The sequence below is a fragment of the Pinus tabuliformis genome, chromosome X (assembly GCF_031772625.1).
Source record: "Pinus tabuliformis cultivar Carrire ecotype Pingquan chromosome X, CPIR1, whole genome shotgun sequence".
Taxonomy (NCBI): domain Eukaryota; kingdom Viridiplantae; phylum Streptophyta; class Pinopsida; order Pinales; family Pinaceae; genus Pinus; species Pinus tabuliformis.
Window position 1 is genome coordinate 579,549,870 of NC_142308.1, and position 25,516 is coordinate 579,575,385.

The 25,516-nt window shown below is 38.3% G+C and overlaps 1 long non-coding RNA gene and 2 other non-coding genes across 3 annotated transcripts in view; all 3 read left to right on the forward strand.

Moving 5' to 3' along the window:
* The window catches only part of LOC149141335 (uncharacterized), a 98,163-nt gene that overhangs the window by 18,002 nt on the left and 54,645 nt on the right, over positions 1-25,516 (forward strand). The window lies entirely within an intron of this gene.
* LOC149141336 (U1 spliceosomal RNA) lies at positions 7,025-7,184 on the forward strand. The gene has a single exon (XR_016265428.1). It is a non-coding gene; the product is annotated as a U1 spliceosomal RNA (small nuclear RNA).
* Positions 9,543-9,701, forward strand: LOC149141337 (U1 spliceosomal RNA). Its single transcript, XR_016265327.1, has one exon. It is a non-coding gene; the product is annotated as a U1 spliceosomal RNA (small nuclear RNA).

The window sequence follows — 25,516 nt, forward strand, 5'->3', positions numbered from 1 at the left end:
AACTATGTTGATGCACTGGTGGACTCGACTGTCATGGGATAGTTGGATGATAATGTCTCTAGTTCACCAATAACTGTTACTGATGTTCTATCAAGTTGGATGATTATCACGAATGTTTCACCCCATCGTGCATTGATCTTCTTAGCAATGGAGAGCGGCATGACATTGGCTTCCATGCCAGAATAAACTAAGCATTTATGGACATTATAATTGAAAACTTTGAATGAAAGCAGGAATGGGGGGCAACCTGAGTTTTCTTCTTCCATTCAGAGTGTATTGAGCACAGTGGATAGTGATCCAGGTGGTGTTATTTCTCCCTTGCTGGTGGAGGCTGCGTTGTCTATTGCTGTTTGTTCCAATGCGTGCAACAGGATATCTTGCTGACTCTGGACTTTGGCTAGCTCGAAAAAACTGATGTTTGCTCGATTTTTCTTCATGTCATCGACTATGTTGTAATCCAGAGGTGGTAGACTCACCGAGGTGTCCGGGGTGGAATGGATGTTCGTGTTGTCTGGCGGAGTGTTCTGCAACTTGCTGCCTATGGACGTACTCTTATCCACCACTGTCTTCCCAGACTTGCTTTGTGTTTGTTGCTTTGAGGCAGCCGGTGGGTCGACCTTCTTTATCAGTTGTCTCACCTTCTCTTGCATCTCCTCAAGTGTAGGGGGAGCCCCTTTACTCCTAAGATGGTAACAATCATTTTTCTTTTGGGGATGCTTCTTGGTGTTCATCTTCGAGACTACTTGCGAGCACTGGTATGCATACACCACATACCCAGAACTTGGTGCGTCATCAAGTACAACCGCTTCGTTATCATCAGTGTCTTCCAGATGCTCCTATATGTCACCATTGGCATCGAGTGTATGAGTACAAACAGAGGTAACAACTCACTTCCAATCTAAACAAGAGTTCTCAGGGTGAAATTCTTCATGGAAGGAACAGTACCTAGGATCATTGCATTGATCGATTTGGAACATAGGCTTTTGTACAAATTTGGAACCGAACCAGTTGTTGCTTGATGAGTCGGTTGATGAACTGCTTGCCTGTCTCTGTCTAGGCGGATGACTATTCGCGAATGTGTCTATCTTCCATTGCTTGAGTTCAGACATCTCAGTGGTCAAGTTCTTGACAAGGCGAGTGAGGGTCTCAGTGTCAATTTCTTCCTTGTCTCTGCCTTTTCTTGCCATTGCTTGGCGCTTTTTGCTTGCATCCTTAGAGTCTTTCATTGATTCGTCATCCTTGATGACTCTAGTGGTGCGAAAGTCTTTCTTAATGGCAATAGCCTCTTTGCAGCTTTCTAAAAATGTTGGCTTCGAAGCTCTCTTGAAAAACTGTGCAATGGTGGTTGGTAGTGCAGACGTGTAATAGTTGAAAGTGATGGATTCATGGGGTTTGTTGTCTGCTGCAAACTTGTATTTAATACGCATAAACCTCTTATTGAAATCTTTCACTTTCTCTTTTCCCTCCATCCTAAGGCTTCCCAATTCTTTGAGTAGCATGGTTGGGGTCCTTATCATCAAAAAACTTTTCAAGGAACATATGTTTGAAAGAACCCTAGTTCTGTATGGAGTTGGGTGGAAGGCTGTGATACTGAGCAGCTGTGTGACCATCCAAGGTACATGGAAACAATATACATGCAACGTCATCATAACATACCTCAAGGTTCTATAGCTATAGGTAGAAGTTGTCTAAATGGTCTTTTTCCTTCACCACACTGTCAGGGTTTAACTTGATGTTCATTCTCTCTGCTCACTTTGGCATGTTGTCTAGAACAGCTGGGAGAGCCAATGGTCCCTGAGTCATCCATTCAAGATTTGGGTCAACCATCTCTTCATCCTCTTCATCTTCTTCCTCTCCTTTGGAATCTAATGGTTTCGGATCTGAGTCTGTTGGCTCGTCTCCACATCCACTTCCTCCGTTTCCTTCCCCTTCGCCTCCTATACCAGAGTTTGATCCCAAGACCACAAGAGTGCCTTGTTCGTCTTCAAAGAATATTGGAGGTTCCTCTCTGTCTTCAATAGCTTCTTACAAACCTTCAAGAGTAGCAAGGACTGCTTCTTCCACCGATGATACAACAACCCCTGTGGGAATTTCTTTTGGCTTGTTAGATGCATGTGGAAGATACCGCACACCTAGGATTAGTTCGACAACTCTCGCGAATTGGTGAGTGATGGGACAAACGGAGAGAAGGTGTTGATATGAAATCTCATGTTAAATCTCGGAGGTGAGGAGTAACCAACTGCAGAGTCATGAGAAAGGGAGTGCGAGTTACTACCTTGACCAAATGGTTGATGAGTGAGTGTGAGGGGAATTTCAGCCATGTACAACTAGGTGCTCTCCTTCTAGCACTAGAAATGTTGACGGTATTCAACCTGCCAACATTCAGGGGATCACCCTGGTATGAAGTCCCAACTAGACCTCACACCATTTGGTGTGGTAGTACCATCTAGTATGATGGCCTGGTTGCCATTATCTTAAGGATTTGCCTCAACTCTTGCTTGTCAACACAGGAGAGTGGTTTGCTTTGTCTTCGAGAAGTGAGGTTCGATTGCCTGGTGAGTGTAAGTGTACTTGTGTCAATGGATCTTTCACTGTGAGGGGAAGAAGGTGAAGGTGAGTTCCAGGTTGATAGGGATCAGTCCCAACTTGGTTAGGAAAACACAACATAAAGGACACACATAGATTCCAGTGGAGCAGTCCACTCGGATGCGGTAGTCACAACATACAAGGTAAGATAACATGTACAACACTCACGAATCAGTCCAAACAAGTGCAATGATTGTTACAACAAGGTTCATGTGGAAGGTCTGTTTGATGTCCGGTAGAGTAGTCAATAGAGACGGGACAACATTAGCAACATGTACAACACATTTCCATTAATAGATTATGCATTACAACAAATGAATTAGTTCATATGTAGAACACATGTTAAAGAAACATGCATTGCAAGTGTTAAAGATGAGTCTTACAAAAAATACAATACATGTGTGAAAACGTGCTGGCCTATTGATAGGCTTATGAATTAAGCGAAAGTCCAAAGACACATCGTTACACCATACATCACTAACCCCGTCAGTGGGGCCTTGGAGCCACTACTTCTCAAAAAAAATATTACAGACTCTCTTGGCTACGTGGGAGGAGCTGAGGTGAAAAGCCCTTTCATGTACAAATGAGGGGGGCATTTATAGCCCAGGGTGACACTAACCTTTGTGGCTGTTCGACTACCCTCATGACCGTTTGGCTTCCATGACTTTTCAACTTATATGACTCTATGTTCAACAAGTGGTTCTCTTGGACTTCCAGGTTAGATCACATTGATTGAAAACAAGCCCATAGTGGAGATGTGGGCAACATGACTCATGACTTGACATGACATAACTTGACATGAAAATGCTAGTACATTTGTGCTGCTACTGGAGTGCATGTTGAGCTACAGTGCTGCTGAGTGATGGATGTCTTCATGGTGTATCATAGCTTCACCTCTGCATGGCGAAGTGCACAGAGTCTTCCATGGTCCTTGGTTCTCTTGATGAAGCTTTAGCATGGTGTTCCTTGCTTTCATGTTGGAAGGCTTGACATGCTCAATTGTTCGCGAAGGTGCATTTTCATTATGTTCGTCGCTTCGCATGCTTCGTTCATTCGTCCGTTGGTGAACCTGTCCATCTGCATGTGCTCCCTTCATTCATACTATTCATCATCTTAGCATGTTTTTTGGTGTACTTGTACTTGAAATAACTCATGACGAGACGACATCAAATCCAAAACCTCCTAGTATATCATGACACATGATCATTCGAATGCCGGTGACTGGGAGAGGCAGTAGAGCTATGATGCGAGATGATGGCTCCAGGAAACTACTACTGAAAACTACGTAAGAGTCACTCAGAAATGGAGACAGACAATCTGAGTCGACAGTGACTATCTGCGAGGTCTAGCTCGGCTCGGAGGCAAATTTGCCCAAATTTTTGGAGGGACAGTCCAGCTACAAGAGGGAAAGCTAGGCATGCTCTATGCATTTTCTGGAACGAACAATCAGCAGGGGTTGGACATTGTAACGACCTATCTATAATATAGAGAACACAAGAATATCATGCATATGATAGCTACATATGCATGTATCGCATGCACCGCAGTAGTATTTATATTCACCCATAAACACCCATATTGCTTAATGCATCATGATTAATGGCCAGATACCAATGATATAAATTTAAAATGTATAATGTAAAAATAATTATAAAGAGATAGATGTTAAAAATTAAGCTAATCTTAAAAGATGGTTATATAATTATATATCTTAGAATATTAATAAATTATATTAATAAAATAATAAAATGATAAAAAATAAATTAAAGATAAGGTACCTAGTATGAACCTAGGACCTTTATATTAAAAACAAACAAAAAAGAATATTAAACCAAAACTCATAATACGTATCAATATACCCTTAAAAACAAATACATATCACAGGACATGGGAAGGGTGTCACCATAAGGAGAAGTGGTGGGTTGCTGGTGGAGGGGGCAGCCACCGCAAAGAAACAACATATAGGGCGTAGGGAATAGTTTTGGAGGGGAGGGGGAGCAGAAGAAAGAACCAAGGGAAGAAGCATACTGAAGAGGGGCGAAATTTATAAACGAGGGTTACCAACAAAAGGAGAGCCTTGTTGTTCTGAGGTTTCTGGGCACGAGGGAATACTTTGCTTCAATTGAGAATCTTAATAGACTGAGTATCGAGGTTATGCCTAGTTTGGCTGGGTGGTTTCGGTCTTTTGGTAACAAAAGCGGGAGCAACTTGAGGCATCATAAACCACAGGAATATAGGTAGATACTCCATACCAAACTGAGTAATTTAGTTATATGAATGTTGGTTAAGTCATTTAAGCTGCAAGAAGATTTGAAGAAAACACATATTATGTATTAGAGCTTTACATTTCTGGTTAGATGACTCAGAGCCTTACATTTGGTATCAGAGTCTATGTGACGACCTATCTATAATATAGAGAACACAACAATATTAGCATGCATATGATTGATACATATGAATGTATCGCATGCACCGCACTAGTATTTATATACTAAATTAACTATAAGTATTAAATATCATGACACTCCAAATAGTAGTCACCCATCAACACCCATATTGCTTAATGCATCATGATTAATGGGCAAATACCAATGATATAAATTGAAAATGTATAACATAAAAATAATTATAAAGAGATAGATGTTAAAAATTAAGCTAATCTTAAAAGATGGTTATATAATTATATATCTTAGAATATTAATAAATTATATTAGTAAAATAATAAAATGATAAAAAATAAATTAAAGATAAGGTACCTAGTATGAACCTAGGAACTTTATATTAAAAACAAACAAAAAAGAATATTCAACCAAAAATCATAATACGTATCAATATACCTTTAAAAAGAAATACATATCACGTGACATGGGAAGGGTGTCACCATAAGGAGAAGTAGTGGGTTGGTGGTGGAGGGGGCGGCCATTGCCAAGAAGCGGCATATAGAGGGCAGGGAACAATTTTGGAGGGGAGGGGGAGCAGAAGAAAGAACCAAGGGAAGAAACATACTGAAGAGGGGCGAAATTTATAAACGGGAGTTACCAACAGAAGGAGATCCTTGTTGTTCTAAGGTTTCTGCATGGGGGAACAGTCTGCTTCAATTGAGAAGCTTACTGGACTGTGTATCGAGGTTATGCTCAGTTTGGCTGGGTGGTTTCTGTCTTTTGGTAACAGAAGCAGGAGCATCTTGAGGCATCATCAAGCATAGGAATACAGGTAGGTACTCCATACCAAACTGAGTAATTTAGTTATATGAATGTTGGTTCAGTCATTTAAGCTGCAAGCAGATTTGAAGAAAACACATATTATGTTTTAGAGCTTTACATTTCTGGTTAGATGGCATCAGTTATACTGACCTAACCATTCATAAAATCTAAGGATGGCAGCGTCGGCTATACCAACCTGATTCCCAGTAGGCATCCGACAATCATCATCACACGTCTATGGGAGTGTGATTCGCATAGCCCTCCCATGACTCCAGGGTTCGAAGGATAAATGGTGGGCAACAACTCCACCCCTCCCAGTGGGACCAGGGTTAACAACCTATCATGGAATCTCTTTGAGCCTTGATTTTTCTGAAGTTTCTGTCATCACGTGGTCATTTTGGTAACGGATATTATCTGCAATCATAAACACTTGTCCATGCATTTATAAAATGTGCATTAACATATTTAAAAACAAATAGCTTATGTATAATTCATACATGTCAACTACAGTATAACATACTTTGCCATATTCTATTGATGTCATTAGCTTTCATATTAAAATGTAATCATTCTTTGAATTTTATCTCATCAATCATATTGATATGCATAAATGAAACAAAATTATAATATCTTAATTTTCATCAACAACAAAATTAATCAAATATTTAAACTTTACCCTGATAACTATAATTGAGTAAGATCAATAACATATTCCGTCTTGGTATCCATGTACTAGTGGAATTAAACAAATATCATGTCATAAAAGTTCATGTTTATATATGGTCATTCTAAAATGGTTTTGAGTTTCTGATTTAAAGTAAAGTAAATATATAAAAAGCATGGTTTAAAGTTCTTCAAAATTGACACAAGTTGTGGTATTTTTGACATATGATCTCCGTATCTTCCCAAGTAGCTGACCCAGGACTATACTTGTCCCACTAGACCTTAACTTGGTCTATCAGACGATTCCTGAGCTGTCGAACCGTATGTTCCAGTATACGTGATGGTTCGACTGATATGATTCCTTCATCTGATACCTGTAGTTCCTTCCATTGAAGGTTATGAGATTGGTCAGCTATGTAATGCCTTAATACAGATACATGAAATACATTATGAACTTTATGCAAGTGAGGTGGCAGTGCAAGACGATAGGTGACAGGTCCAACTCTTTCCACAACTTTAAATGGTCCCCCTCTTCAGTATGTCTCTTCCCTTGGTTCTTTCTTCCGCTCTCGATACTTACCTAGGTGAGGTCAATCGATGATCCAGAAGCTTGATGGCCTAGGAAGGCCACCTCCATTGCACTTGGGAGGGGGGTTTACCTAGCATCTCCCATTGAGGAGAGTGCACGACATAATTTGTTGTAGCAGAGGCTCGCGTTCACACGGCCTCCATTTTTAATGTAAGGCTCTGAGTCATTTAACTAGAAATGTAAAGCTCTAAAACATAATATGTGTTTTCTTCAAATCTACTTGCAACTTAAATGACTTAACCAACATTCATATAACTAAATTACTCAGTTTGGTATGGAGTACCTGCCTGTATTCCTGTGGTTGATGATGCCTCAAGCTGCTCCTGCTTCTCTTAACAAAAGACTGAAACCACCCAGCCAAACTGAGCATAACCTCGATACTCAGTCCAGTAAGCTTCTCAATTGAAGCAGATTGTTCCCATGTGCCAGAAACCTTAGAAAAACAAGGCTCTCCTTCTGTTGGTAACTCCCGTTTATAAATTCTGCCCCTCTTCAGTATGTTTCTTCCCTTGGTTCTTTCTTTTACTCCCCTCCCCTCCAAAACTGTTCCCTGCCCCCTATATGTTATTTCTTTACAGTGGCCGCCCCCTTCACCAGCAACCCACCGCTTCTACTTATGGTGACACCCTTCCCATGTCACGTGATATGTATTTCTTTTTAAAGGTATATTGATACGTATTATGAGTTTTGGTTTAATATTCTTTTTTGTTTGTTTTTAATGTAAAGGTCCTAGGTTCATACGAGGTACCTTATCTTTAATTTATTTTTTATCATTTTATTATTTTATTAATATTCTAAGATATATAATTATATAACCATCTTTTAAGATTAGCTTAATTTTTAACATCTATCTCTTTATAATTATTTTTACGTTATACATTTTAAATTTATATCATTGGTATTTGCCCATTAATCATGATGCATTAAGCAATATGGGTGTTGATGGGTAAATATAACTTCTATTTGAAGGAGTGTCATGATACTTAATACTTATAGTTAATTCAGTATATAAATACTAGTGCGGTGCATGAAATACATGAATATGTAGCTATCATATGCACGCATCGTATGCATGCTAATATTCTTGTGTTCTCTATATTATAGATAGGTCGTTACATACACTCCCCCCAGAAAAATTCATCTCGAAGTTAGAGTTTTTATCTTATATGAATACTTATGATAGCAATTAGTACATTCTTCTTAGGATTGTGTATCGAGGTTAAATTATTACTTAATGTGAGGACACTATAAAATTGGTGTTTTGAATACTTCTAGGTTTATAACTTTAATGATCATGCCTTACTTCAATCAGGTTCCCCAGCTATTACAAAATCATCCTATCCTTCCTAATCTCTTCCACCCCCATCCTATCTGTTCTCCACTGGAGTATGCCATGGCATCAGTTATACTAACCTAACCATTCATAAACTCTAAGGATGGCAGCGTTGGCTATACTGACCTGATTCATAGTAGGCATTCGGCAATCATCATCACACGTCTAGGGGAGCATGATTTCGCACAGTCCTCCCATGACTCCAGGGTTCGGACGATAAACGGCGGGCAACACCTCCACCCCTTCCAGTGGGACCAGGGTCAACACCCTATCATGGAATCTCTTTGAGCCTTAATTGTTCTGAAGTTTCTGTCATCACGTGGTCATTTTGGTAATGGATATTATCTGCAATCATAAACACTTGTCCATGCATTTATAAAATGTGCATTAACATATTAAAAAACAAATAGCTTATGTATAATTCATACATGTCAACTACAGTATAACATACTTTCCCATATTCTATTGATGTCATTAGATTTCATATTAAAATGTAATCATTCTTTGATTTCTATCTTATCAATCATATTGATATGCATAAATGAAACAAAATTATAATATCTTAATTTTCATCAAAGCAAAATTAGTCAAATATTTAAACTTTACCCTGATAACTATAATTGAGTAAGATCAATAACATATTCCATCTTGGTATCCATGTACTAGGAGAATTAAACAGATATCATGTCACAAAAGTTTATGTCTATATATGGTCATTCTAAAATGGTTCTGAGTTTCTGATTTAAAGTAAAGTAAATATATACAAAGCATGGTTTAAAGTTCTTCAAAATTGACACAAGTTGTTGGGGTATTTTTGACATATGATCTCCATATCTTCCCAAGTAGCTGATCCAGGACTATACTTGTCCCACTAGACCTTAACTTGGTCTACCAGATGATTCTTGAGCTGTTGAACCCTACGTTCCAGTATACATAATGGTTCGACCAATATGATTCCTTCGTCCGATACCTGCAGTTCCTTCCATTGAAGGTTATGAGATTGGTCATCTATGTAATGCCTTAATACAGATACATGAAATACATTATGGACTTTATACAAGTGAGGTGGCAGTGCAAGACAATAGGCGACACGCCCAAGTCTTTCCATGACTTTAAATGGCCCCCCTCTTCAGTATGTCTCTTCCCTTAGTTCTTTCTTCTGCTCCCGATACTTACCTGGGTGAGGTCAATCGATAATCCGGAAGGTCAATGGCCTAGGAAGGCAACCTCCTTACACTTGGGAGGGGGGTTTACCTAGCATCTCCCACTGAGGAGAGTGCACGTCATAATTTGTGGCAGCGGAGCTTCGCGTTCGCGCGGCCTCCATTTTTAATGTAAGGCTCTAAGTCATATAACTAGAAATGTAAAGCTCTAAAACATAATATGTGTTTTCTTCAAATATGCTTGCATCTTAAATGACTTAACCAACATTCATATAACTAAATTACTCAGTTTGGTATGGAGTACCTACCTGTATTCATGTGGTTGATGATGCCTCAAGCTGCTCCTGGAGCAAAAGAACGAAACTACCCAGCCAAACTAAGCATAACCTCGATACTCAGTCTAGTAAGCTTCTCAATTGAAGCAGATTGTTCCCCCGTGCCTAGAAACCTTAGAACAATAAGGCTCTCCTTCTGTTGGTAACTCCCATTTATAAATTTCACCCCTCTTTAGTATGTTTCTTCCCTTGGTTCTTTCTTCTGCTCCCCCTCCCCTCCAAAAATATTCCCTGCCCCCTATATGTTGTTTCTTTGCTGTGGTCGCCCCCTCCACTAGCAACCCACCACTTCTCCTTATGATGACACCCTTCCCATGTCACGTGATATGTATTTCTTTTTAAAGGTATATTGATACGTATTATGAGTTTTGGTTTAATATTCTTTTTTGTTTGTTTTTAATATAAAGGTCCTAGGTTCATACTAGGTACCTTATCTTTAATTTATTTTTTATCATTTTATTATTTTATTAATATAATTTATTAATATTCTAAGATATATAATTTTATAACCATCTTTTAACATTAACTTAATTTTTAACATCTATCTCTTTATAATTATTTTTACGTTATATATTTTAAATTTATATCATTGGTATCTACCCATTAATCATGATGCATTAAGCAATATGGGTGTTGATGGGTGAATATAACTTCTATTTGAAGGAGTGTCATGATACTTAATACTTATAGTTAATTCAGTATATAAATACTAGTGCGGTGCATGCGATACATGCATATGTAGCTATCATATGCTTGCATTGTATGCATGCTAATATTCTTGTGTTCTCTATATTATAGATAGGTCGTTACAGAAATCCAGATTTGTACAATTTTCCAGAGGAATGGGCTGGGCTACATGAAGCGTCAGTAGGTAGGGATTGTGCAGTTTTTCTGGGGCACTGCGCGAGAGACTGGCAGCCAGATCTGTGCAATTCCTAGAGGGAACTTCCAGATGGCTACTGGCTCATTGGCAATCAAAAATACGAAATTCCCAAATGGAACTGCCAGTTGATTGCTGGGTTTAATGGCACCCAAAACTACACAATTCCTAGAGGGAACTCGCAATTGGCTACTCAGTCACTGGCAGCAGAAACTGCACAATTCCTGGAGGGAACAAGTTATCTATTGCTATGAGTTGCTGGTTGGAAAAAATGCACAGAGGCTGGGAGGCCGACCTGCTCATCATCTCTGTGCAATTTCTGAGATGAGATGACTGATGGGTAGTGGAATTCTTGCTCATGAGCACTGCGCAATTTCTGATATGAATATTCAGTCAATTGTCCAGATGATTGACTCAGAAAATTGCACAATTTTTTGAAGGAGACATGGATGGTCACTTGGTGGTTGTCCGACCTGTCTACGCAATTTCCTTAGTCAGTTGAACAGGGGAGGTCAATGGCCTCTGCACAAATTTTTAAGGGAGTTAGTCCTGGGGTGACTGTCGGGTCCGACTCTCCAAGTGGCTAGCATGAGAGTTGATTGAGTTACTTGAGGGAGGTACAGCTTGAAAGGACTAGCTTGGTGCTCCTGCATTGTTCTAGTTAACAGTCAATCGAGTCGAAAGTAGGGTGATGGTTCGACTATCAGTCAGGAGTCTGGTCATCAGAACTTCAGTAAAAATGGCTAAGCGTGTGAACATTCGAAACATGCATAGGTGATCATATGAACACACACTCGCATGACTTGACGACGAAACAACCAAACCATTTAGATACATATGTTCAACATGATTTACCAACGATGTAAGCGACAAGAGCGAAACTCGTGATTGATTGTTCATGATCGAGGCAATGCTTGCACGACAGTGAATGTGACTCCATGTGTGAGTGCGATAGATGATCTCATCGAGAACACAATAGACACATACGAAGAAAAGACTTTGAGCATAACCAGAACACGGTCACAAGCATGACTTAGACATCAACATGTAGGGACTTGAATGCAATAAACAAGCAAGGTGAATGTAAAGACTCACACGAGCTCAAGGAGTGAACCTGAGTGCATGCAGTCATCAAGTGAAACTCTTCAAGGGAGGTTCCGAAATTGGTGCAGGCCATAATTTTGGAGGGTGGTTGTAGCAGCTACAACCACTTGGTGGTTGTCCGACCTGTCTACGCAATTTCCTCAGTCAGTTGAACGGGGGAGGTCAATGGCCTCTGCGCAAATTTCGAAGGGAGTCAGTCCCGAGGTGACTGTCGGGTCCGACTGTCCGGGTGGCTAGCATGATAGTTGATTGAGTTTCTTGAGGGAGGTGCAGCTTGAAAGGACTAGCTTGGTGCTCCCGCATTGTTCTGGTTAACAGTCAATCGAGTCGAAAGTAGGGTGATGGTCCGACTATCAGTCAGGAGTCTGGTCATCAGAACTTCAGTAAAAATGACTAAGTGTGTGAACATTCGAAACATGCATAGGTGATCATATGAACATACACTCGCATGACACTCACATGACTTGACGACGAAACGACCAAACCATCTAGATACATATGTTCAACATGATTTACCAACGATGTAAGCGACAAGAGCGAAACTCGTGATTGATCGTTCATGATCGAGGCGATGCTTGCACGACAGTGAATGTGACTCCGATTGTGAGTGCGATAGATGCTCTCATCGAGAACACAATAGACACATATGAATCAAAGACTTTGAGCATAACCAGAACACGGTCACAAGCATGACTTAGACATCAACATGTAGGGGCTTGAATGCAATAAACAAGCAAGGTGAATGTAAAGACTCACATGAGCTCAAGGAGTGAACCTGAATGCATGTAGTCATCAAGTGAAACTCTTCAAGGGAGGGTTTGAAATTGGTGCAGGCCAAAATTTTGGAGGGTGGTTGTAGCAGCTACAACAAACTCATACAAATAGACATGATAAGCAACCAATTTCTCCTTCTTTTCACATGATTCATTTGGTTTTGCATGATCAATACTTATCATATGATATCTTTTTTTATACAAGCATGAGTGTCTGTATTTGCGCTTGTGGGGTGCGTAAGAGAAAGGAGGAGGAAAGGATACCCTTTGCAATCTGTGACCAAATTTGAGAAAAAATAAATCAGAGAGGAAATTTAAAACATAGATATGGAGAATATGTACATATATAAATAAATTGAGTTTACAGTATGAGGCAATCCTAGGTCATGGCTAAAATAAATCAAGTCTTATGACTAGGGCCAAAATTCGGGCCTTCTAGGGTTAGAGTTCAAAAACTAGTCCAATTTGGTGTTTGTTTAACATTGAGGATGGTGTGAACAAGATAGGTTACTAGGTTAGTCTACAGGCATATTTGTTTTATTTTGGAAATTGTGATGTTGTGTGCTAAAGTATCTGTTAAGCTTGGTGGTTACTATAACAGAGGATGTGTTTTTTGTGTGGTGAGTGGTGTGTGGTATGAAACATACCATTTGATAATTTGTAGAAAAAATGACCCCAATAGCCATCCTCATTATCCTCATTTTTGGAGACTTGATTTGCCTTAAGGTAGATACTTTCATCATTTGGTTTTCCTCCGAGGTCGTCCCCAATTTGAAATAGGTCACCATCTGCTCATCGGAAACCTAGTTTAACACAATTGTTGCAAACCCTTTTTCGACACTCGTTTACTAAAAAAAAGGAAAAACAAATAGCTATCAATATCATGTGATTAGGTGGACCAACAGCCATTCCCAGGCATTCCATGGGATGACACGAGGTGCATAAAGTGTAAAAAATAGGAAAAGAAAAGTAGCAAGAACCTTTAATGGGAAGATCCATTGCTGCAAAATTTAGGCAGAGTAGTAGGAGAAATAGTAGTACAGAGAAAACACACTTCCATTTCCAAAGAGAAGATATGGACTCCAATGAATATAGGTATTCTTCCGAACCTGGAAAGGTCATGACCACCTGCTCTCCTCCATCCAAATTGGGTCGACGTCAGATTTTTGGTATAGGAAATCATCGACGAGACACAGCGAGCGGGGTATCGAGTATGCCTGCAAACCAGCTTGACAACCATGGACTGATCAAATAGTCGGTCATCTCTAGAGAAAACGGAAGGTTCGATTGTTAATAGCACGATCACAACAAACAGTAAACTTGACGTAATGTCGGTTACCAAAACCAAAAATTTGCTGCTGCATTTTTTCTTTTCGCGTTCATACATGTCAACGTGCACATTGTAGTAAGGCCTCAACATCTTCAAGCCAATTCAGAGCTCTAGAATTATAGAACTCAACTGCAAGATTGCTGATGATTTTTTTAGAACTTAGATATTATATTAGAGTAGAGATTGCTACATCCAAGGCAGACGATGCAAGCGACCTGTTCTCACAGAATGTGATGAGTGAATTGGCTTGCCATGAAATGCTCTTATAGAATTTGCAAAGTCATTTGCAAAGAAGATTTCCATGGCGTTTAACCTTTGACCGCGTTTTCACATAAAGTTTCGGGCTTTAATTGTAGGAAGCATCGATGGCGATGGTGTCACTGCGTCTTTTCCATCGTTCTCCACACAATTGATGAGCTGGGTATTTGCTGAAACAATTTTTACCTGCCCCAACTTCTTATGTCGCCATACGCGTGCAAACCTTGTGCAACATTCATGGGTAATTTATGTTCCTCAGGCTTGAGACCCACATAAAAAAAAGGGACTCTAAGATGTTATTTATTTGGGTGGGGAAGCAGATAAGAAGGGGCCGGAACAGTACCCAAATGCTCAGATTTTAATTTATGAAGCGAATTTGAAGTGCTCACGAAGCGACAGCCTCCAGTCTCTTTCAGCTGATCGTATTGATGATGTAGGAAATGTGCCACGTTTTCACGGATGATCCTTTCTTTTTGGTTTTGGGTCCGTAAATATTTGCTCATAGAAAATCGGTTGACTCACTCCCATCATGAAGAAATAGTTCATGTCTTGATGGACGACTTGGATCCATCTACTATTACTAGTAGTAGTTACTGAGTCTTCAATTGTGTGTGTCTGTTCAACTAAATCGGGCTGGGGATTTGCGTCCCTTCCCCAAATAAATACTTGCTCATGCAGCCAACTCCAATTTGACCTTATCATTCCAAAATGTAAATCTTCTGTTTTCACATAAATGGATCCTGTCAACGGTTGATCTGCTCGCTTCATTAATACTCGAGTATTCTCGGAACTAATTTTTGTTGTGTAAAAGGTGGTCACAATTTTGTAATCAACTAAGATGCTGACATACCACGCAGGCAAGTAACGTGCGTTTTGATGCTGAAGAATTAGTCAGTAAGGGGATCATTTCGAGCCTTTTAACAGTATGCGATGGCGATTTGAAGAAAAAGAAAACTAGCGTTTTTGAGCTGTTTGACAGTGAAAACTAAATATTTCGACTCCCTTGATTCACAATCCAATTCTGCTGGTGCAATATCTATTCAGTGCTTTATATATGTGTTTGTGTTGTTTGGTTCATATAACACTGTTATGATCTTCCAGATTCATATTGACACATTGGCATTGCAAGTAATGTTGTTGTGACTCTTGCAAGGGTGGCAAATGTATTCCTGTATATCTCGTGTGGAAAACGTGCATGTTCCATGGTATGTTGAATGCAAAGTTGAATAGTTGAACGCAATATGCTGGTTATATGGTGTCAATACCTGCATTGAATGATCAAACCTGCTCTTTTTGCATTGGTCGTTGAGTATGTATGTTAGTTTGGCATAAGCGTTGGTTGGAGAAATATTGGTGGACATGCAGGCATAATTTTTCTCAGAATTTGATTCGAATTCTCTCTGAGCCTGAATACGTAGCATCCATAACGAATTGAACCGTTGGCTCCCAGTGTTGTTCGAAGAATGATGGCTTAATTCATTTGATACACAAACCCTCATCTCTGATGTATTGATATTGAGCTGGTCTCCAAGATTTGTCATAAAAAGGGTGTATTGGTTTGTATAGATTGTACTTTTGCAACGCCTGTTAGCACTCGGCGCAGATATTGTATTGCTTTTGGTAACTAAATATATTGCAGGTCATAATGATGTTCTTGCAGACAGTTTGAGTGGTTCAAACAAGGTTATTGGCACAGTACATGCTTTGCACAATGTCTTGGGAGGTGTATTAAGTCCAAATGCAGCGTACTTGTTTCTTCGTGGCATAAAGACCCTGCATCTTCGTGTACAGCAACAAAATTCAACAACTTCAAGGATTGCCCGCACTTTAAAGGCACATCCAAAGGTTTCTCATTTTCATTGGTATTTTGAAGATTTCCATCCTCATCCATTCCATCAAAGAACTGAGACATTTCTATTAAAGCTACCTAAATACGTTTGAGGCCTGAATGGTATACGATCCAATGGTATGGTGATTGGTTTCAAATACACTTTGAATAGTTCGAATTCCATTTGCAACCGAGATTCTGTGCTTCTGTCCCTATAGTTGGATCTGATTTAATTGCTAGTGCCATTCATATGTTTAAATGCTTTGCCGAGGTTGACCACTGTAAATTACAGTTAAAAGAATGCCCATGACATAGTGTTATAATTATTGAAGTTTTGATAACCATCATTTCTGAAGGATCCAAACAAGTTTGCAGTTGTTGCTGCCCCAATTGTGGCATTGTATATAAAACTCATTATAGTGCATTGATTCCTTGATTCCACTGCTGCATAAAGATTTTGGTGAGCTGATTGTAATCTTTTATGTTGCACACTGATCATTTGCTGACATTCATAAAGGATATTGCTGTGTACTGTGAGTAGATATTACTTTTCTGCATTGAGTAGTAGTTGTGATCAGTTTTTTAAGGTGTAAATCAGACCTTGAAGAAAAAAATGGCCAGAACCAGTGAAGTATTACAACTCCTTAAAACTCTAATATTATCTACTATTGATGACACATTACAAATCAGCAAAGGATCTCTCTCAGAAATTCAGACATGTCTACAAAATGCACAGGAAAAGATCGATTTTTTGCAGCTTGAATCACAGCTACAGCAAGAAGAGTGACATCAAAATAGACACCATTCTGAACCTATTTTTGTTCAAAAAATTGAGACAACCACCCATCAGCAGCATGTTAATAATATTACAGTTCATTCAAATAAAGCAGTAGTTGTATATGTAGATGCAGAAACTCAGTCTGCACTTCCCAAGCCCATCATCAGACCTTGGGAACAGCTTGTCCACAACAAGCACATAACTGGTCTTGGATATGACAAGGACTTGTCCTTTCATATTCCAGACTACACCAAGCCCATTCAGTTTCAGAGTGCTGGATTCATTCATGACAGTTCACCTGCTCTTCATGACAGTTCAGCTTCAGCTGTTCCAGATTCTGCCCCTCTTCCACAACAACAACAACAACAGATCGTGAAATGCCAACACTGTGACCGAGTTGGCCATTTGAAAGATCACTGTTTTGATCTTCATCCATGTAAGCATTGTCATAAAACCGGCCATTCTTCACACAGATGCTTCAGAAAAAAACGTCCTGCAAGAACAAAGATTCATCTTGGATGGATCGCTTCTTGGCAATGGGCATCAACAGCCAAGAAGACATTCCAAACACATGTCAGAACTTGTTCCAGAATATTGAACAGTCTTGCAGTTGAGTTTTCTCCATCATCTCACCTTGTATCGATAGAAATATCTCCCAACAAACTTCGTTTTTCTCAAATTGATAAAATATCAAAATTAAGAATGAGAAATATTTGTGCAAGACACTAAAGGTTGGAGTGCATTGCCTCAGAGACTCCTCAAACTCCTCTCCAACCTCAATAGAAATACTAGTAGTAGCATGAGAAACAACACTTTGCCTAGAAAAACTAGAAGCACAAGTTCATCAAGTTGCATAACTATTGCTTCCCTCATGAGTTACCATGTCCCATGTTTGGCCTTGTTGGTTCACTTCCTTCAACTCTTTGTTCAAATACCAGATCTGCATTGGGATCAACACCCCCAACTCCACTAGACAACTCCAAACTAGCTCCAAGATGACAAAGAACCTCCAAAATTATTGTTGTTGCTCCACAACTCAATGTTGTTGCAAAACTATCCAAGCTCTCATATGCACACAAAAACTAAAAATCAAATGTGTGAGGCAAATAGCATATTAGGCATTCTTTTATAATCTTAGAGGGGCATATTAAGAAGGGAACCTACCATGGATTACTAAAAAACACCTCCAAAAAACACATAGGAATCCCATCAACATGCCCAACCATGTGGATTTCTAACCCATCGATATTTTACAAAAATCGGTTGGTCAAGTATAAAATCGGCTGAACCGGTTGATTTGGCACCCTATCGGTCCTCACCAACCAATAGATCATATTTTTTAGGCTGGTTTGATATCTCAAGGAGATAACCGACTGGTTTGACCAATTAACCAATTTTCGGTGCACGCAAAAAGTAGAAATCAAATGTGTGAGGCAAATAGGAGATTAGGCATTCTTTTATAAGCTTAGGGGGGCATATTAAGAAGGGAAACTACCATGGATTGCCAAAATACACCTCCAAAAAGCACATATGAATCCCATCAACATGCCCAACCATGTGGATTTCTAACCAGTTGATTTTTTACAAAAATCGGTCGGTCAAGTAGAAAATCAGTCGAACCGGTCGATTTGGTACCCTATCGGTCCTCACCAACCAACAGATCAGATTTGTTAGGTTGGTTTGATATCTTAGGGAGCTAACCGACCAGTTTGACCAATTTTCGATTCAACTAGACTGATTTTTAAAACTAGGCATCAGACACATCAAACAAACAAAATAATCCATAACGTGGTGGTGAAGACTTCATCCTCCACTCTTATTGAGAGGAGAAAATCTATTTTTCTCTCATAGAGATACATTTTTATCATATACCTGAAATTATGACATGTCAAAGGATTTTTACCCTAAATAACAAAAAGTAAGTTATGATAATAATGAGTGTTATCGAAACTGGTGATAAGAAAAAACATAATTTCTTAGTTTTTGCAAATTTTTCCATTTTTGCCCCCTTTTTTCCCAACTTATTTTTCAAATCCTTGTTGATTTATTGTTGTACACTATTTTTGAAACATTGAAAATAAGTTAATAACCCACTCAACATCTGTGTCTCCCATAATGGGAAGAAAGGAATAAAGTGTGAGAAAATCATATATGTACAAGGTTAGCACACAATCCTGACTAATGGTCAAAATTACTCAATATATGTAAGATATTGTCCTAAATTTGTCGTAAATTAGTGTGAGTTTTCTTCAATTTCAATAGAAGAAAAGGGTGGTGTAGCCATACTCCCAACATTTCAAAAAGAAATGTTTTCACATCAGTAAGATATTGTCCTAAATTAATGTGAGTTTTGAGTTTTGTTCAATTTCAATAGTAGGGGGGCTTGTAACATTGAAAAGGGTCAAATTTCAAAATGGCTTAACAAATATAATATCATTTGGGTTTGTGAAGAAAGGTTGGGTATCCAATATTACCCACGTGTTGGTCCATTCACCGAAAATATTTCCTAAGGGCCACTAATATCCAATATAAAGGGCCTAAGTCATTTCATATAAAAGCTTATTTTAGTTTGTAGGTGAACTTATGATAGCCACACCACCAAAGCAAGCTAGAATGTTTGTCAAATAAATTATTTTGGTAAGATACTTCCCATTATCACTATGAAACAAACGTGCCCTTTCCCAATATGAGAATATCACAATGAAACTTCCCATTATCACTATGAAACAAACATGCCCTTTCCCAATATGAGAATATCACAATGAAATGTAATCTGGCAAGATACTTCCCATTATCACTATGAAACAAACATTCCCTTTCCCAATATGAGAATATCACAATGAAATGTAATCGGACTACATCACTCAAATATCACTATGAAACAAACATTCCCTTTCCCATTATGAGAATATCACAATGAAATGTAATCGGATTACATCACTCAAAAAATATCCATTTAGCGGAGAAAGACTTTGAACAAAGCAACAACAACTTAAGACAACCTAATTTCATAGGTAAGATGGCACTCGAGGAGAAAAATGTGTCCCTAGGGATTTGAACCTTATTGAGGATTGTGAAACATCCCTTATTTACCATCTATCCAAGAACAACTTAAGACAACCTAATTTCATAGGTAAGATGGCACTCGAGGAGAAAAATGTGTCCCTAGGGATTTGAACCTTATTGAGGATTGTGAAACATCCCTTATTTACCATCTATCCAAGAACCCATAGTGACACAATCTAAAATATTCACCATGAGGTAAATATAAATATGATATCCCTTATTTACCATCTATCCAAGAACCCATAGTGACACAATCTAAAATATTCACCATGAGGTAAATATAAATCTGATCTTGTTATGGGTCCCACAATTTATCATTGCATTTGTAATAACTTAGCCTTGTTTTAGTAAATGGTAAATGGAGACAGTTGTGAACAAACCTAACTATCCCAAGAAGTGGCCACCAAATAGTTAGATTTTGGACTAAAAGAGAGGCCTGAGATACTATCATTTAGATTTTGGACTAAAAGAGAGGCTTGAGATACTATCATTTGCGGGGCTAAAAGAGAGGCTTGAGATACTATCATTTGGGGGACTAAAAAGGAGGCTTGAGATACTATCATTTGGGGAGTAAAGAGAGGCTTGAGATACTATCATTTGGGGGTTGCATGATTTGAAAAACAAATAATTTGTGAAGATAATTGTCTTATCATGTTACTTGATTCATGAAGATGATGTAACACTATTTTGCAATAGAATACCATTAAAATAGTATAATATGACCCACACATAAAATACCCATATATAACAACAAAAATAAATACAATGTATAGAGTTTAGGAGATCAAAGACATTTTCTCATGCTTAAATCTACATGAACATAATGAAATTGGTTGCTATATAAAATATGAATCCCAAGAAACCCATGCATAAAATACCCATATATAACAACAACAAAAAAATACAATGTATAGAGTTTAGGAGATCAAAGACATATTCTCATGCTTACCTATAATAAATCTACATGAACATAGTGAAATTGGTTGCTATATAAAATATGAATCCCAAGAAACTCAATGGGATTGAGGTTGATAGCCCTTGCCAAGCATCCTAGAATAGCCATGGCACACATGGAGGTAGGGGTTGGACTTGTGGCTCCCAAAGATGAATATGACCCATGCATAAAATACCCATATATAACAACAAAAAGAAATACAATGTATAGAGTTTAGGAGATCAAAGACATTTTCTCATGCTTACCTATAATAAATCTACATGAACATAATGAAATTGGTTGTTATATAAAATATGAATGCCAAGAAACTCAATGGGGTTGAGGTTGATAGCCCTTGCCAGGCATCCTAAAATAGCCATGGCACACATGGAGGTAGGGGTTGGACTTGTGGCTCCCAAAGATGAATATTTAGTGCTCATTTTACAAACCAAACCAAACCCATGTTCTCCTTAAGGCCTAGGAAGCAGTGATTTTAAACCATTGGCCAAGGTTCCATTCCCAAGGGCTTTACCAGGAATCTGTAGGGGATCTTGGAGGTAGATGTTGAACTTCTGGCACATGGAGATGAATACCAAGTGCAGTGTTACAAGCCCAATCCCACTCCTTAATTCTAACTTCTCCTTGAAGCTTGGGAAGCAAAGAGCTCAACAACATTGGCCAAAGTTTCATTCCCAAATGCTTTACCAGAAAATAATGAAGGCACATGGAGGTAGGAGTTTCATTCCCAAATGCTTTACCAGAAAATAATGAAGGCACATGGAGGTAGGAGTTAAAATTAGGGCACGTATTTCATATTACATACCCTACCCCACCCCAATGTTCCCCTTAAGGCCTATGGAGTGGGAGCTTAGGCCTGTGGAGTGGGAGCTTGACAACAACTACCTAGGTTCTGTTCCCAAGGGCTTTACCCAACACCTTAGGGTAGCCTTAGGAAACCTTGCGGTAAGGATCAAAATCATGGCAACTCGATATCAGGGCCATGTGTGTTTATTAAAAATTCAAGCCCACCTTCACATTGTGGTTTTTCATGAAATGGTAATTCAATTGCACTTGATTCTACCTGAGTTCAATTGTTTTAAAAAACATGTTAACACAACCAATTATTGTGCTATATTGTCATATGTATCAGGCAGAGACAGTGTTTTGTGCATTGTGTAGGTCATAAAGAAAGCCCCTCCCTTGATAAAGTTCCATTGATATAATTCTATATCAACCAAATGGAGGCATAAAGACAATTTTGTTCTAAACACCCACCCAGAGATAATTGAGAAATTATATATTACCTCTAATGTGAGTAAATTATCTCTCGAAAAAACATCTTTGAAGGACTTACAACCAAATTGTGATCTTGATTAAAGTCTTGTGCTGTAAATTATTTATTTGAATGGATCAGTTCACCTTAAGAAAGTGAAGCCAGCCTAAGTCAGCTGCACTAAAACATGGTGCAGAATTTGAAAGTAAAAGGGATAGTCAATAATAGGCTCAAAACCATGGAATTGTACATTAGGCGTGTTTCTGGAGGTTGTGACATACTCCATATTTAAAGGAAGAAAATACTGGCAAAATAAATGCATACCTGGAAGGATTTGTTGGGATTGTGAGTACTTGTGGTAGTACTAATGGTGTTAAAGGTAGCAATCATTGAAGAAACTCTTTGATAATTGACTTTTTGAATATGACGAAGTGTGATAAAATGCCTAAAGTTACACTTACGACAATATAGAATCCCTCAATTCTGCCTCATTTAAAAGGTCGCAGAAACTATCACTGTACAAAATCTATCAAAACATGTTTTAGCAGAAATTTTTAATAGTCAAAACCCTCAAATATCCAAAAACCATAAGTTGTGTGATTTTTCATGTACAATTTTCCCTAGGCTTGTGCCTTACCTTTTCCTCCAAATGATAACCCTCCAAAGTTCAAATGTTTAACATACATCCATCTTGCTTCTCAATCTTTTAACATATGTTTTAACATATGTTTTGCAATGGTCAAGGCTCTAGATCATTATGTCCATTTCCTTGGGGCCAAGTCAGGGGCAGAGGCTTCTTGCAATAGCCCTAGTAGCCTCAATGTTGGCCTTTTGAGCATTTAATGCCCTTATTCAGGTTTTATGCTCCTACTCATAAAAAAAATGGATTTTGAACCACGACTACATAAAAAATAGTGGATTTTGAACCAGAGACTGGAGGTGCATGTACTCTTCTCTATGTGGAACACAGAATGTGGGCAAGAGCTAACCAGCCATACATTGGGTATTAAATGCCCCTATGTAGGCTGGCCCATCTATGTAGGCAAGAGCTAACTAGCCATACATTGGGTATTAAATGCCCCTATGTAGGCTGGCCCATCTATGTAGGCAAGAGCTAACCAGCCATACATTGGGTATTAAATGCCCCTATGTAGGTTGGCCCATCTATGTATGTCGAGCGGGTCATGGGGGCGCATCCATGTAACTCCGGCGGCCACCTTTGCCTTTCCGGCAACGAATGCGGGACCCACCAACCGCGAGCCCGGGCCCAAAACGCTATTGACTCCAAAACGACCTCGCGCCAAAACGCTATTGACTCCCGTTCGAAAATACTCTGCAACCCGCCTGGATACTCTGCAACCCGCCTGGACGAAACGCAAGAGCTCTGTTCAACCGAGGAATCTGCTTCCCCTCGCAGGCTGGTTCCCGGGCTCCTGGTACATTCCTGGTAAAGATTTTCTTATATGTATATGAAGGATATGCGGAGCATAAATCCATTTAAAATTGTTTTTGGTGCGTTTTTGGCTTCACAAATAATATTAATGAAATTTTGCTGAACATATTCGTATGCAATATTTTACGCCCAGTTACCAAAAAAAATTTTAAACATATAAGAAAATCTTTACCAGGAATGTACCAGGAGCCTGGGAACCAGCCTGTGAGGGGAAGCAGTGTCCTCGGTTGAACAGAGCTCTTGCGTTTCGTCCAGGCAGGTTGCAGAGTATCCAGGCGGGTTGCAGAGTATTTTCAAACGGGAGTCAATAGCGTTTTGGCGCGAGGTCGTTTTGGAGTCAATAGCATTTTGGGCCCGGGCTCGCGGTTGGTGGGTCCCGCATTCGTTGCCGGAAAGGCAAAGGTGGCCGCCGGAGTTACATGGATGCGCCCTCATGACCCGCTCGACATACATAGATGGGCCAGCCTACATAGGGGCATTTAATACCCAATGTATGGTTGGTTAGCTCTTGCCTTAGGTATACTACTACGATAAAACCAAAGCCCTCCCTGCCCCTCGCCCCTTTCTTCATTCGTTTGTGACCTTTCCAACCAAAATGGAGAATCATCTGGTTGTTCCTTGAAATCTTGTTTTTGCTCCCGCCCTACGAAAAGAAAATAGATACTACATTCTCGTTGGAGGAATTTTGTAAACAAAATTAAAACTTAATTTTTTCGAAATGTTAAACTTTTCATGGTAAAAAAAAAGGAATTTTGTAAACAAAATTAAAACTTAATTTTTCGAAATGTTAAAATTCCCTTGTAAAAAAAAATATACGATATTTTAAATTTTCGTGGTGAAAAACAAAATTTTAAAATTTTATTTTCACCTACATTGTATTAATAGTTGTATTTGAGAAACTAATGGGATCTTATAAGTTTTTAGGGGTTGTAAAAAACTATATACAATATTTTAAATATTCATGGTGAAAAAATATTCAATATTTTATTTTGACTTGCATCACATTATAGTTGTATTTGAGAAACTAATGCGTTGTATTTGAAAACTAAAAATTTTTAGTGGTGTATTATACAATATTTGTATTTGAGAAACTAATGGGTTGTATTTGAAAACTAAAAGTTTTTAGTGGTGTAATATACAATATTTTAAATATTCATGGTGAAAAACAATATATTATTTTAAATATTCATGGTGAAAAACAATATTCGATAGATTGTTTTTCACTTACATATTATAGTTGTATTTGAGAAACTAATGGGCTGTATTTGAAAAACTAAAAGTTTTTAGTGGTGTAATATACAATATTTAAATGTTTTTCACTTATATCATATTATAGTTGTATTTGAGAAACTAATGGGTTGTATTTGAAAAACTAAAAGTTTTTAGTGGAGTAATATACAATATTTTAATTATTCATGGTGAAAAACAATATTCGATATATTGTTTTTCACTTATATCATATTATAGTTGTATTTGAGAAACTAAAAGTTTTTAGTGGTATTTAAAAACATTTTAAAAACATTTATGGTTGGCATTTATCATAATAATAAAAATTTAATTTTAAGGTTGTTGTTTCTATACAATAATTTTGTTGTTAAATTTTATGAAGGTAGTGTTTGAGATGTGGGAAGGAAACAAGTGTTCTTAACTTGGTTGCATTGAAAACATTTAATTGTTTTTGTACATTAAGTTGGTACAAATAAAATATAGTATATAGTAAGTAGATTTAATAGTTAAAATAAAGTGTTAGTTTTTTAGAAGTCATATGTCAAATTTTGAAGGAGTATGGTATGTATCCTTGTTTAGGTTAAATATATTCAAATTGTTGAATGAATGGGGTTGTAAGACCCTATGTTTTGAACTTGAGAAAAATGAGTCTTGTCCTAGTCACTTGCATATTTTAGGTTGTCATAAGCAAAGTACATGCTTTTCCTTGAGATGTGAACATTTCATTTTAAGCAATGTGA